Source organism: Charadrius vociferus, unplaced genomic scaffold (genome assembly GCF_000708025.1).
Source record: "Charadrius vociferus isolate BGI_N301 unplaced genomic scaffold, ASM70802v2 scaffold370, whole genome shotgun sequence".
NCBI lineage: Eukaryota > Metazoa > Chordata > Aves > Charadriiformes > Charadriidae > Charadrius > Charadrius vociferus.
In genome coordinates this window covers 2,473,095-2,487,974 of record NW_009646744.1, presented here as the reverse complement: position 1 = coordinate 2,487,974, position 14,880 = coordinate 2,473,095, and positions in this window count along the sequence as shown.

The following is a 14,880-nucleotide window of genomic DNA, read 5'->3' as shown; positions in this document are numbered from 1 at the left end:
TGGTGTCCCCGTGCAGGATCCCCCCCTCTGTCGGGTGTCACACTCATGGTCTGGGGTGTCTCTGTCACAACCCGGCTCGACCGATTGTGGTTCCCACTCGTAAGAGCACAAATAGCTGAGCCCAGCAAAGAGCTGGAGGCAGAACTTGCTTTCGCTGCCTTTTTTAGTACGATGAAGGAGTAGGATTTTATGATTGATTTTTCCCCTCATTTCAGAGGTATTAAAGGATGTTTGTGAGTCTGTATGAGACTGGGGAAATTCGGGAGGCTGGGCAAAATCTGCCACCGTGTCATTTTTATTTTTTTATTTTTTCCTGAGAGGCTGAACGAAAGGGCCTTCAAATCTTGTGGGACCATCAGACCAACTCAGAAAAAAAAACATCTCTAGTGTAATGGCAAGGGTATGGGCAAGCAGAGCTTCAGCTTTGCCTTCTGACCTCCTCCAGCCCCACCGCCACCAGCTTTGTCCCAGAACAGGGCTTTGGACCTGGTTTAATCGCGCTCAGGCCATGCCTCTGCCCCCCAGCTCGGGTGGTTTGGGCAGCCGGCAGCGTTAGCCGACGGAAAGCTTCACCAATGCAACAATTTTATTGGGGTTTCTTTATTTTTTTTTATTCTTTATTCTTTATTTTTTTATTCTCTATTTTTTTTATTCTCTTCTTTTTTTTTTTTCTTATTCTTTATTTTATTTGGGGGCTGGAGAGACCTGATGTTTGTAAGGGAACTCTGCACAGACGCTGCTGCCTTTTAGGAAGAAACCCACTGAGCAGCCATCATTAAAACTTATGACTTATCATTAAAGTTTAAAATTAAAATTTTTTGCTTAGTTTGACTTAAAAAACAAAAAAACCCACCCTAACCCCTTGACATAAAGCTCAAAGCTTTTAGCCTCTTTGTTTTACTATGACACTGCTCCTGAAAACGGCCTTTTGCCCCAGCCTGTGGTAGGACACAGCACGCTGCAATAGCCGCTTCCATCGGGCGCTCCTTGCCCACATAAAAAGCACACGATTCTTCTTCTGAGAGGGGGAAAACCTTGCGTTATTTCTTCTGTGACCTATTTGGGTCTGAGAGGCTCCATGCAGAGCAGCGCTCTTCGCTTTGATGCTCTGCCGGTGGTACAGCTTGTAGAGGTTTCGGGGCATTTTTGGGTGGTTCTTGCCGGCCCTTCAGCTGCCTGGTGTCAGCCCGGGCTCTGCTCAGGGCACAGTCTCCCCCTTAGAGACCACCGAGTGCGGGCAGAGGTGTGAAGAATCAGGACAGGAGATGAAGTGGAGCCAGCCCCATGGCTGGATGCTTTGAGCTGGATGGAAAGGATGGTGGGATGGGAGGAACAGGGTGACCTCCAAATCGCTGAGCTGCTCCACCAGAGCTCATTTAGGCCAAAAGAACGAAAAGAAAGAGAAAGGAAGACCTAAACTAGGTCAAATTTGGTTTCAAAGAAGAGCCGAACACTAATGCCTTGTGTGTGATCTGCGCTGGGAAAGTTCACAACCCGTTTCCACTTTGGGGTTCAAACGGTAACGTATGTGCAGTGCACGTGTTCACGAGCTGCTGCCGCAGATGATCTGCGAGAGCCTGTGATCAGGGTACCTTCCAGGCAGGCTGGGGCATGAAGGCTGCTGTCTGTGCCCATCTCCAAAACCTGCCTCAGAAGGTGCCTTTTGCACAGTAATATTAAGAAAAAAGAAAAGTGAATGTAGTCTGCCTTCTCCCTGGTTCCCCTGCTCGCTGCAGACTCGAAGGAGGAAGAGTTTGCAACCTGGGGAATGCCATCCATGGCTTTGAGAGTGCTGAACGTGAGTTTAACTCTTTGGGGAATTTCTAACTTGTCATCTCTGAATTATGAGGTTAAACTCAGAGCAGCTACATGGATACCCATCAAACGTGGGCAGTGCAAACCTTACTGGTCCTAAAATGAGAATGAATTAATTTCTTTAACTCATGCCTCCATCTACTGAGAGCTTGTTGAAGGAGAACTATGACAACTGATCTCCCCAAGGGATGCAGGAAAGCTAAAACCGAGTGATGTTTTCTCCCCGGAGTGTAAGAAGCTGTTAATTGGCAAGATACATGGTGCTGGCCATAATTTTTGAGAGCTTTGCTCATTTTTTTTTTTTTAATGACTGCTTTTAATCACATTTCTGCACTTCATAGTTGAAATCTCCTTGCTGAAGTCCTGAAATTGATTTAAAAGCGGATGAGACCCAATAAAACCTGGTGACATGAAAATATCAGCTGGTAATCACAAGTTCTGGGCATCATTTGCGCTTCATCCCATTTCACAGTCCAGTGGAGGTCCGGTTTTGTCCACTTTGAAGCATTTTCTACAAGTCAGCAATAAAGGCAGACTGAGATTTTTGTCTCTGCTGTGGCAGAACCCAGGGAGGGGACTGCTGGAGCTGCAGAGGGCAACTTGGAACTCAGTGGAGGAACTGTGCACAAAATGAAAGAGAAACTACGTCTGAGTTCGTGAGCAGCCTGCCAAGACCTCCCCAGACGTGCAGTTTTACGGGGACTCCAAGCTCTCGCCCAGGAGATGAGATTTTTGCAGGAGAAGACACCTGAGGCAGAAGAAAGCACGGCTCCTGAGGTCCAAGCCAAGCAACGTCCCCTGTGGCTGTCCCGAGTGGGCGACCGTCACAGCGGGAGTAACCTCAGGTGGAAAGAGGAAAGGTGTGATCCCAGCGTGGGTGAAGGAACCCAACCTGGGCCAGGAGGATGGAGACAGCCAGGCTTTCCAGAGAGGGGCGAGACACCAGCGCAGCAGAGACGGAGGGACTATCAAAATGTGAATGCAAATGGGGTATTTATGGCTTTCAGGTTGGCAAGTGATGAGCACCTTAATGTCTTGCCAGAAACAACGCTCTTAATGTTAAAAGAAAAGCTGCAGGCCATGAAAAGCGAGCAAGAAGAATTCAGGGCTTTCGGGGATAAACTTAAAGAAATAGGGGAGTAGGTGTATAGGGAAATGAGAGATAACATCTTCAGTTGTTTCAGGGAAAAGGGCGATCATTTGGGGGTTGAAAGTGAGTCAAACTATTAATCTTATTACTGAAGAAGCAGGGGATTAAATAGCTTAGGAAGAATCTGGGGGTGTCTTCAAGCTCCTGTGGAAGGTCTCAGCAAACTGCAGAGTTTGAAACAGCGAAGGAAAAAATCAGGTCGCATCCCCGAGAGCCAACCCCTCGAGGTGGCTGAAGACACGTGCGAGAGAGCAGCTTTCCTCCTTAGGAGGCGAAAATTGAGTACTGCCTGAAGTGAAAGCCTTTGGGAAGGAAAACGCTGATCCATTCTTCCCGTGTCCTGTGTTTTGAGAAGGTATTTCCTGGAATAGTAGGTGGGCTATGGCGTGAGATGTAATTGCGAAGGATGAAAACATCCTGCAATAAAGAGGGTAAATGGGAGCATGAAAGAGCAGTTATAGGTAAACGTGGAAACTTGTCTGGACAGATTGGACACAGACGAAGTGTTTGTGTCACAGCTTTAATGAGTTTTGGGATTAGCTTTACCGCCCTGAGTGACAGAGCCTGGCCCGGCCATGGATTCGGGTGGGAGCAAACCTCCCGAGGTGGCAGCCGTATGCGTGCCCCTCTCATATCCACCCCAAAACGCATCGCAGCCCGCTCTCCTGGGGTCGCCCTCTGCCCTGACCTCCTTGGCTTGTTTTCTCTGCTGTCAGCTGCTCCGGAGCGTGCTGCTCCCCCCATTGATTTTTAATAAGCTCTTGAGGAAGCACTTCTTCGCCAGCACTTAGCAATGAGTGCTGTGGTTCTCCATCCCTCGCCACCACCCCATAAAATGGTCTGGAGGCCACCAGCACAGGAGAGGCTGTTGGCTCCGCGGTGTCTCCCTGCCCATCTCCTCCCCAGCCCCGATGGGAAACTCTGCACGACTTGTTCCGCATCCGAGTGACAAACGCAGCAATAAGTGTATTGGCACAAGACATTTCCATTTTTTCTTTAATGTTTATTCCCACATCCTCCTCCAGTCTGTACCCTTGGAACCCACTTCCAGTAATTAAAATGGCAATCCCAGTGCCTCCATTCCTTTGCTGCCTTTGTTACTTTGCCCTTGTAAATTCTACACAACCCCACGGCTTTGACCTGCATGTGTGCCCTGCCCCTGGACGAGGGTCCCAGAACATCTTCCATTAACATATATTAAAAAATCTTGGGGTTTCTTCAGATTTAAGCGTCGGTGCCTTCTGTGCTATTTCGATCTGAGTTATTCTAGTTATAGAATAGTTCTATTATTTTGTACTTAGCTATTTAGTTAATCTGCTTTTGCCAAGTGTATTGTTTTTGTACACTTGCATGAAGGAGCGTATGGATTTGAACAGAGGCCTTGCTACTATATTTGGGAAATTCAGTTTTGGGGTGGTTTTTTTGGGTCTGGGCTCGTATCACCCCCAAGCCTGTGCCCGGGGAGGCGGCACCGGCATCCTGGGGCTGTCAGGGCTGACTGCGCCGGGGATGTACTGCGTGCCTGCCCAGCCTCGCCGGTGGCCATCCTCGCGGCTACGGGGCCCTCAAACCTTCCTGAGTATTTTTTTGGTCCTGCTTGGAGAACTCCTGATATGATACTGCTGATATGAAATATCAGCATCACTAGATGGCACGTGTGAGCTGTTCTTGCCTGACTAGCGCAGGACAAGCCAGGCAGTCAGGTTTCTTCCATGGGCGTTATTTTTTTTACACTTCTGTGGCTGCTTCTGTCAGCGGGATATATATAACACATCCAAACCTGCCCTATAGCCCCGTTAAATACTGTCTTGTTATCCAGCGTGGCTCTGCCTCCTCCCTGTTCCTCCACCCTCCACCCCAGGGACGGACCAGGATAGAGCTGTTACTCTGCCATCCTTCACGAGCACTAAACATAAGCCCAAGATATACCACGTAGTAAATAAAACAAGTCCTTTATCTTTATACAGATTGTCTTTTATAATATTTCATGAAGTCTGCCTTTGTATAAATAATTGGTTTTTAGACTATTACACTAATTCCGTCTTTGTATAAATAACTGCCTGCAAAAATATTGGCACTCAAAGTCTAAAAATGCAGAGTAAGAGCGGCCTAATGGTCTGTGCCGGCAGGGGACAGGGTGGTGGCTGTCCCACCGCGTGGCCCCGAGCAGCTGGTGCCCTTCCTCTGGGATGTCTGTCCCCCCACTGTCACTTCGGGGGGGACACGCATCTACCTTATGACCTGCAGTGGCTGAAACCGAGTGCCAAACGTGCTCCTGAACTGGCCCCGGGCTGGTGTGAACATCTGCTGCTTAATGGGACCTTTGTCACGTCCGCTCAGAGGGATTATTCTGTTTATGAGGTGCCTTCTTCAGGGCTTGGTGTGCCAAGTGTTGAACTCGCGGAGGAATTTCCTTCACTAAAGCTTTCCATCAAAGTTTAAGACCAAAGATCAAAAAGACAGTCAGAAATAAAACACTTTGATCAAAAGAGAATAGAAATTGGTAGCGCTAATTATAATCAATGAAATAACGAGGCTGATGAGTGTGTGCACGTGTGTGTGTGGAGTCAGTGTTTACTGTCAACTTCTGCCTTATTCTTTCATAATAATTTAACTGTATTTCCACTCTGTGACTGATGTTCCTCAGAGCTGAGAGGAAAATTGCCTTTTCCTTCTCTAAGGTGGAGTAGATCAAAGAGCAGAATTTCTTCCAAAAGAGGAAACCCACATCCCTACAGGATGCTCTGCACGTTGCTATTACCGTCCTGCTTGCGGGACTTAAGCCAGGTTGGATGCAGAGAGGAAAACAAATCTCTGCACAGCTCTCCAGGCTGGCATCCCCGGGAGACGGGCTGCTCCCAGCCTCGGCAGAAGAACCAGACGCCGGGTCATGCTTTGACTCGTGCTCGCGAAATAACGCCTGCTCCAAACTCCGCTGGGATCCCTGGAAAAGCTGTCCCGAGCTCAGCTGAGCGTAGTGAGGCCATCTCAACTCTTTTCTCACCTGTGTCTGAGCAAGCCGGGGGGATTGCTCTGATCTTCCCTCCGTCGCAGAAGGGAAGCCCTCCTCACCTTTCCCACGTGCGCTTAATTTGCAAAGTCTTTTTGCACCGTCATTTTGCAGCATTTGCACCCTGCACCTGCCTTTATTTTTGTATGAACACCAAACCTGAAATTTTAAGGATTCTTGGCTCGAGTCACCCACTGATCCTCCCTGCAAGGCTCAGCGGTGCGACCCCAAGGCAACCAGCAACGCTCACCACCAGCTCAAGAAAATATTTCTTTAGGAATAAATCTTTTTTTTTTTTTTTTTAAGGCGTTTCTATAAACTTAAAGCAGGCTGGAAAGCAGAGCTCCCAGCCAGCACTTTGCACGTGATCCTTGGCTGGGAAGTGTGAATTGTAGGGACCGTAAAGAGCTCCTTTCTGAGGAGCCCGGAGCAGATGTGGCGACAGACTTTCTCAGCAGCGCGGCCCAGCCTGCTCCCCCGGCAGCAAGACCCGTGCCCTCTGAGGAATACCCCTTCGCAGCTGAGCCCATCTTCTTTCATCTTCCAGGAAAAAAAAAACAACAAACTACCCCAAACCAACCCTCTTTCCCAGAGCAGCCCCCCGGCTCCAATTGCAAACAGCAATTTGTCTTGTGCTAATGCAGTCCTCCCGGTCCTGCGAGGGATGGGGTTACGAGCACGCTTGATACCCAGCTTGATACCCATCTGATGCCAGGACTTGCTCAAAGGTCTTTTCCCTTGCAGGCTCCTGACCACGGAACCCTTCCTCTCAAGCTTCTGATATTACATCCCTCCTATTCTTGCCAGTCAGTTGTTGGTCAGTCCTAATATTTTGAGTTTTTTTTGAAGAGGAAAACCCGTGTGTTGTGGAATTGAAACGAGAACTCTGCCTATTCCTGTGTAACGCCAAGGATGGGTCTAAACCCACGGTGAGGTGGGAAGGACCCACTGCCCACCTCTGGGCCTCTCCGTGGGTGCTTCACTTCCCTACGGTACTCTGTGGGAAGGAAACTAAAAAAAAATGCAGCTCATTGGCACGGGCTGCTCTGCCCTGAAGCAGAGATGCCCCTTTCTGCCATGGGAAGATGTAGCTCAAATGGAAAAGATAATATACGCTCTGTGTACGCCTGTCCGTAGGGGTGTATCTGTCTTCTTTAGGGCATCCAGTAATTTAACGAATGCTGTTAATGCACTAAATAGGTAAAATTATTTGACTGTCCGAGTTCCATGGTAGTTTCCACCATCTCCTTCAGTGCTAATCACAGTCGCACCCACTCGGCGACAGCAGAAACGTATTGTCACAGCGCTTAAAGACACAGAAGATCTCGTGTTATATACTCGAGGAATTTAGAGACCTGTAGTCTAAACCTGTGCATCCGATTTTATTGGGTACTGAAACTACAGCTGCGTTTAAGGCTGGGGATGTGCCCACATTTTAGATTTGCTCTCGTGCGTTTGGTTTATCTGCACGGAATAAACACTGCAGCTGATGACCAGATGGTGTTGGGGTGGTTTTTTTGGTTTTGTTTTTGGGTGTTTTTTTTTTAATGTTACATTTTGTCTGTATTTGCAGGATTATTCTGTCAGGCAGCCTAAATATGACTTGATTAAATAATCACTTAAATAGAGCTGAACTTGTGGTTTTTTTCTTTTTTTGAAAAATATCAATCCAATGTGACTATTTTGTTGCCAAGCCCCTGTATGCATCCCGCAGTGTTCTGGTGCTTAAATTTCATTCGTGAAGATGACAAAAACAAGCATCCTTTTAGCTCCAGCCGTTCCTGCTTGCCAAAGTGAATTTTCCTTGAACGTTTTGCGTGGCTACGAAACCTGCTGCCGTGCCAACGCCGGCACTCAGCGGCGAGCCCTGGCAGCCTCCTCCTTCCCCGAATCTCTCGTCCATCGCTGCAGCTCCCCGGCAAACCCGCTGAGGATGCTGTGGCTGCAACTCTGATACCCAACTAACCTGTCGCGCGAGGGACGGCCTCTCTCCAACCGGTTGTCAATGAGAAATACTGGATATGTTCCTTTTCTGACCGTGCCCGGGAACACCTGGCAGGGAAGCGCAGGCTGTGCTTGGTGGCCGGAAAGATCTCTCAGCCGGAGAGCAGCTTCTGCCATCCCCCCCTGCTCGTCTCTTAGTTGATGAAGAGGTTTGTTCCAGTTCTGTTCAGCAGTCTGGTGCTGGACAAGTAAAAGAAGTGTTATACACTATCGCTAATAATCACGTTTGCAGGTCTGTAACCACAAGGTGGAAGGCTTACCTGCCAAATTAATACCAATGCTTCCTGAATTTACATAGCCTACAAGTAAGGTTTTGCTTGGCATGTATTTATCACCTATTTATCTTACATACCAGATCTTCACTGCTGCTCTAACAGCGCTTTCAAGACAAGATAATTGTGTCTATTTAGAAAAAGTACTGTGGCTTGTGAAAACTTTGGTTTCGATTTTTCCTTTTCCTGAGAGGTGAAGAGGGCTGTCGCAGAAAAAAAAAAAAAAAAAAAAACAGGTATGTCAGGAGGACATGACTTCAGCTTCTTCCCTCTTTTCTTCTCTGAAGAGCTCTTTGGTCCCTGCAGCCACAGCTCCTTGCAGTGATGCCACGCTTTACGCCTCCGTGTCACTCACCGCTTCCCCGTGGCCGCTGATCTCGTCCATGCTCCGTCCTCAAAGAGACAACTGCTCCAGCCAGCCTGGCCTGGCACATCACATTGCCAGCTCTGCCCAAACAACCCAAGCCGGGAAAGCCATGACGTCTGTTCTGACAGCCCGCATCCACGGCTGAGAGTGCGTGTCACCTTCTCCCCTCCCCTGCCCGGGGAGGTGCACCTTTGTCTCCACGGCATGAAGATGAGCTTACCGAGACCACGGGAGCTCGTGCTCCTGCAAACAGCTCTGTTTGAAGCAGACTACTGGTCCAGGAGAGGCGGGAGAGAAAGTGTTGTGGCATTTGCAACTTCTGTTAGGAGGGAAAAGGAAAATATACAGTGATGGAGAGGCTCTCGGCTTTGATCATCGCTGGTTACGGGAAATAAAAACAGAACCCAAAGGGAGTGAGTGAGGGACGTAATAACATCAGGTCAATCTCTTTGTTATTCTCTGAGATCAAAAGAAGCTGGGGGGGGCTTAGCTTTTATTGCCTTCCCCTTTTGTTTTCAGCTTTTTGGCTTTCTGCCTTAAAAATCAATAAAGCCTTCTCTGGGGTTGTAACGCCTGCGTGCCCCCCACCCCTGCGAGCCCCAAGCCCACTGCAGACTGGGTGGCAGGGTGCTGGTGCAGCACAGCCATCAGGGATGCCCATCGCTGGGCAGCCTGCTGGGAGCTACTTTGGTAGAAATGCTAAAATAAACCTTTCTTAGAGTCATAGAATGATAGGATGGTTTGGGTTGGAAGGGATCTTAAAGGTCACCTAGTCCAGCCCCCCTGCCCCGGGCAGGGACACCTCCCACCAGCCCAGGTTGCTCCAAGCCCCGTCCAACCTGGCCTTGAACACCTCCAGGGATGGGGCAGCCACAGCTTCTCGGGGCAACCTGCACCAGGGGATCACCACCCTCATTGTACACAATTTCTTTGTAATATCTCATCTCAATCTCCCCTCTTTCAGTGTGAAACTGTTCCCCCTCGTCCCACGGCTCCTCTCCCTGATGCAGAGTCCCTCCCCAGCTCTCCTGGAGTCCCTTTAGGCACTGGAAGGGGCTCTGAGGTCTCCCCTTTTTCGCCTTCTCTTCTCCAGGCTGAACCCCCCCACCTCTCCCAGCCTGTCCTCCCAGCAGAGGGGCTCCAGCCCTCCCAGCATCTCCGGGGCCACCTCTGGTCCCACTCCAGCAGGTCCATGCCTTTCTGCTGTGCTTTAACTGGGATTATTCTCTCAGTGGAGCTCACCCTGCCATGTTGGTGAAGGGCAGTTGGGTGCAGCCAGGAGAGCCAGAGCTGTGCCCCACCATGCCAGTGCTGATCCTTGCAGCATCCATCCACAGAATTCAATCCATAACATCGTTTTCCTTCATTACCAGCTACGGCGGTTTTGTCAGCATCACGAAGGACCGAGCCCGGTGCACTGGGGAAAACCAGGCTCTGGGTTGGTTTCTCTTGCTAGGGCAGAATACAAACTTCTGCAGGTCCATATCTTGATTAAGTTCCTGAGCAGTGCCTGGAAACTCCAGGAGGGTGATGAACAGGACAAATAGGAACGGGAACACCTAGTGACCTTTCCAACCGGAGCCATCTCTGCTGGTCATCCAGAACTCCTATCATTGCACAGCCACATTTTGAACCTGCTCGTCCCTCTCCCTGTGCTGCCCCCAGGGTACCTCCATCCCGCCTGGCCCCGCTGCGGCTGGGCTGGTGTAGGTGGTCGCTGTCCTGGCTGCTTGTCCCAGAGGTGATGGATCCTCAAGGATAACTTGCACGATTAGTTGGTCCACACTCTGTTTTGTGAAAACAGATGGTTAAAGCCACTCAACTATTTTGAAGAGTTTTCAAGAGATTCGGCTCATCCTGAGAGAACGGGGGAGGAGGGAGCGGTGACACGCGGGGCCATGAGATGGATAAGCACCCGGGGAGGAGCGGGGCTGGTGGTGAGGGTGCACGGCACATCCCGGCTCAGCTGCGGCCGGAGCAGCATGTGGGTTTGTGCTGGTGGTGGCTGCCCGCAGCTCCCGTGCTCCCGCCTGGCCGCCGTCCCGCTGCTCGGGGTTGGGGGTACAGCCCCGCGACCCCCCTGTGAGCGGCTTTTTGCTGATGCACACAGACACGTGGCTGTGCTGACGGTGGCAAATACCTCCTTATGCTCATTCTTGGAGACCAGCAGCAGCCCATTTACACCGGTCAAGGCAGAAATTGTTTATTATGATATCCGGGCGCCCCCGGGGTGCACTGGAGCTACGTGAGCATCCCCGACGCAGCGTTTTCTGCGGTGGAAACAACCTGGCCTCTAACCTGGGAACAGCAGGCAGGGAGGGCTTGCCTCTCAGCAACAAAGCTTGCTTTGGGTTTATAAGTGTAAGAGGCACGAAGATGCGTTTAGATAGTGCGATATCAAACAGCGAGGCATCGCTGTTTTATCAAACCTCGCTTGTTTTATCATTCCATCAGTGTGTTCTTGACTGCTTATGAATGAATTGCTTGCAAGATAGCAAGCCGAAAACATTTTTGTTATTAAAAGGGGCCAAATCAAACACTACTGAACAAATACGTCTTGGATCTACAGGTAATGAGTTTTTCAGCTGTTCAAACATGATATGGGATACGAATGAAGCTGCAGTTGAGTTAGACCCAGCTGTTCACATGGAATTCAAGAGCTGCAAGCGAGCAGCAGGGCAATTTTTGCTCATAGCTTCATTTTAGGCAGCTAAATTCTTTTGGGAGGCAGAAGGAGAAATGACAGTTTTGCACAGTTTAGGTATGTAAATGTGCCTATTGAATATGGTAGTTACCGATCCCATTTGATGAAGGAATTGAATCAGAAACATACTTAGAACTGCAGAAGGGCCGACCCTCCTGTGCGTCCCGTCTTCTCCCCACCAACCACTGTGCAGAACAAGCGCAAAGCTGCGCCGCGTCAGAAGGGGCACGGGGGGAGCGCAGCCCTGGGATGGCAACCTGATGTTGTTGGCACCCGCGGTGAAACTCCATTGACTTCGCTTTATTCCCAGTGTACCTATGAAACGATGTGTAGCTATGAAACAGCATCAGAACCAGCATCACAGCTATAGCCATTAGTGATACAGGACAGAGCTTAAAAATAATCCTTTGGCTGACACACGGATTTGTATAACACCGGAGGGGTCAGTTCCAGATTTCCCAGCAAACTGGTGTTAAAGGGGCCTCTCCCAGTGCTCAAGACCTAATGCAAGGAGCATTTAGGTGGACCTCATATCTGAATTATTTGTGGCATTATTATTTGTAAAATCCATTATTATGGAGTCCTTTTTGTTCCATTTGCACCAGGTGAAATAAATTAAGATGGGGCATCACCCAGACCACAGGTTCCCAAAATAAAAGAAAGACCTGACATTTAGAGCATTTTAGTGATTCCTTATACTGCTGAAGCCGTCTCTAAAATTTAAACCGAAGTCACAAGCACAGATTTTTCTCCCTTGAGTGTAATTGAGTGTAATCCTTCGGTTCATCTGGCACTCACCGGGATAATCTACAGCTCACAGACCGTACGAAAAATAGAGCCCATCAGAGCAGATGAAACCGATGCCCAACTCCGTACGAGGAGATTTGCTGCCATCTTTTGGTAGGTGCATGTTCCAGAAAGCAAGGAAAAAATTATCTCTGCCCAGACACTAAGCACCTTCTCCCTCTGCTCGTTCTTCACCCACCTGCGGTGTCCCCTCGGCCCCCGCTGCAGCCGCAGCCCGGGAAAATGCGTCTCAAGCAGTGGTACCCCCAGGGAGACCCCCGAGCACCCCGAGGGTGCCTACGGGGGCGGGAGGGCTGGCTGCGGGGCAGGGGGCCTGCCTGGTTTCTGCTCGGTCTTGCTGGCGAAGGGGGAGATGCTCAGGCAGAGACTGCAGGGGTGAAAGTCCAGAAGGAGGAATGTGACCACTGGGGCAACCCAAAAAAAGTCAAAAGCCGAGTAAACGGCATGCAGGCAAGAGGGATTTTCCAAAATAACGTGGCGAGAGCTCGACTGCTGCCTTCTTACTGCCGCTGCGGGTGAGTGGCAAACGTCCCCCTGTGCCCGTAGCATAGGGGACACCCCGTGAACCGTCTGCTTCCCCACCACCATCAGCAGCACCTGCAGCAGGAACGGGCAGGCGCAGACTGGCCCTGAGGGTGCCATCATCTCCTCCGCCGCTGCGATGGCCCTCTGCCCGCATCCTGCCCACCCCGTGAGCCCGCTCAGCTCCAAAACCCCACTGAACTGGAGAAAGGCTGTTGGGAACAGGGAATCTCTGCACACCTGCAGGTCATCAAAGAAATTTTTTTTATGCTTGGAGGTAATAAAAGAATCTATTTGAGATGCCAGGGCGGCGGCAGGGAGGATGCTAAGGGAGGGAGCGAGGCGGGGAGGCAGCGCTCTGTAAATCCCGCTCGGTGTCATGCGATTTACCTCTGCAGAGGGCAAAGAGCCGGGGCTGTGCTCTGGCAGGGGGCAGGTTGAGGAATTGCCGCTCAGGGTGAAAGCGCACCCTGCTTTGGCTGAGCCGAAGGGATGATGGGGGACGTCCCCTGCCCCTGCTCCCCTCCGGGGTCCTGCCTCCGCGCCGGCAGCCCCTTCTCTTCCCTCGCTGCTCTGACCCTCGGGCAGGGGGGTTCCACGCACCCCAGCAGAAAGCTGCCCAGCCGTTTTTGCTGGGGTAGGCTTTTTTGTGGGCCAGCGAGTGAAGGCAGCCCAGGGCAGGCTCCGACAAGCCCCGGAGCGCAGGGGAAGAGGGAAGGCACCGGCTGCTGCCCGAAGGAGAGCTGAGAGCACGGCCAAAGCCGACACTTCACCCCGTGCTCTGGTTATGAAACCCCCTCCCTCGTGGACTTGCCTTGGAGGCTGCATCAACGAAGTTAGAAGTAACTAATTTGAGAGAGACCTCTTGTTTCCCTGGGTTCCTATCCCGGTGGCAGACTGCGCACTTTATTTTAGTGTGCAGTTGGTATGGGGCACAATCACTTCAGCCTTTCCCACCCCAGCTGCATTTCCAAGGTCTGCGTGTGGCTACACGCAACCCCTTCCCCTCTACCCGCCCATGGGGGATGCCAAGAAATCCCTGAGATCTCCCCGAATCCAACACGCCTCTTCATTTCTATGTTTCTGTTCAACATAAAGTCCCTGGCAAGGTTTATTTAGTTCGAACCCTGATTCAAAGTTCACAAGTGCCGTGTGTGTGTGTGTGTGTGCGTGTGCTCCAGTCGTGTTCCCGAGCAGGACAACTCCGGGGGTGCGTGGGGGCACACAGCAGCCACCCATGGTGGGAACAGCCCTGCCAGGGCCGTGGGAGTGGTGCCTGTCTGGAGAGATGCTGCTGGGGAAGCAAAGGCACGAGCTGGGCGAGAGGATGAGTGAGGACACTGCCTCTCGCCATCCATTGCCACTGTGCAAGGGAGAAAGAGTGGGAAAGAATTCATTGTAAAAAACAAAAAAAAGTAGATAAGAATTCAGGTGGGTGGGATGTGAACTCTTAGCAACAATTTCTTTTTCTAACAAAAATCTCCCCCACGTTCCGGGGTCAGAAGGGTGACTATCAAGAGCACCAGGAGTTTCCTGGGTGGGATGATTCTCCTGTTTATCTCGTGGATGATATTCTGAGCTCTCCGGGAGCCTCCAGCAGTGAAGGGCTGGGCTTATATCTCATCCTGAAAGTGGCACAGCTTCAGCTGCTGTTCCTCTCCGATAGCAGAGTGCTCCCTGCCTGACCTTCTCTCACTGGGACAATTTCCTTCTGGACTCAGCCCCAGCGTCCCTGTAAGCCGTGAGGGCTGATTCACATGTCTCAGTGGGCATTAGGGAAGATGGAAACCTCCCTAATTCACTGGAGCATCTCCGCGCCCCACAGCTGGTTCCTGTGTGCCACCCTGTCCCTCCAACAGCTCCTACAGACACTCACCATCACACATGGCTTCACCTGCTCAAAAACTCCCTCCCAGCCTCTCCCTTCCTCCTCTCCTGCCAGTCTTGGCCCCACAAGAATATGGGGAGTTGGAATTTAACTAATTGTGCTCGCAACCCAGAAGGCCAACCCCATCCCGGGCTGCATCCCCAGCAGCGTGGCCAGCAGGGCGAGGGGGGATTGTGCCCCTCTGCTGCGCTCTGCTCTGGGGAGACCCCCCTGCAGTGCTGCCTCCAGCTCGGGGGGTCCCACCAGCAGAAGGAGACGGAGCTGTTGGAGCGGGGCCAGAGGAGGCCCCGGAGATGCTGGGAGGGCTGGAGCCCCTCTGCTGGGAGGACAGGCTGGGAGAG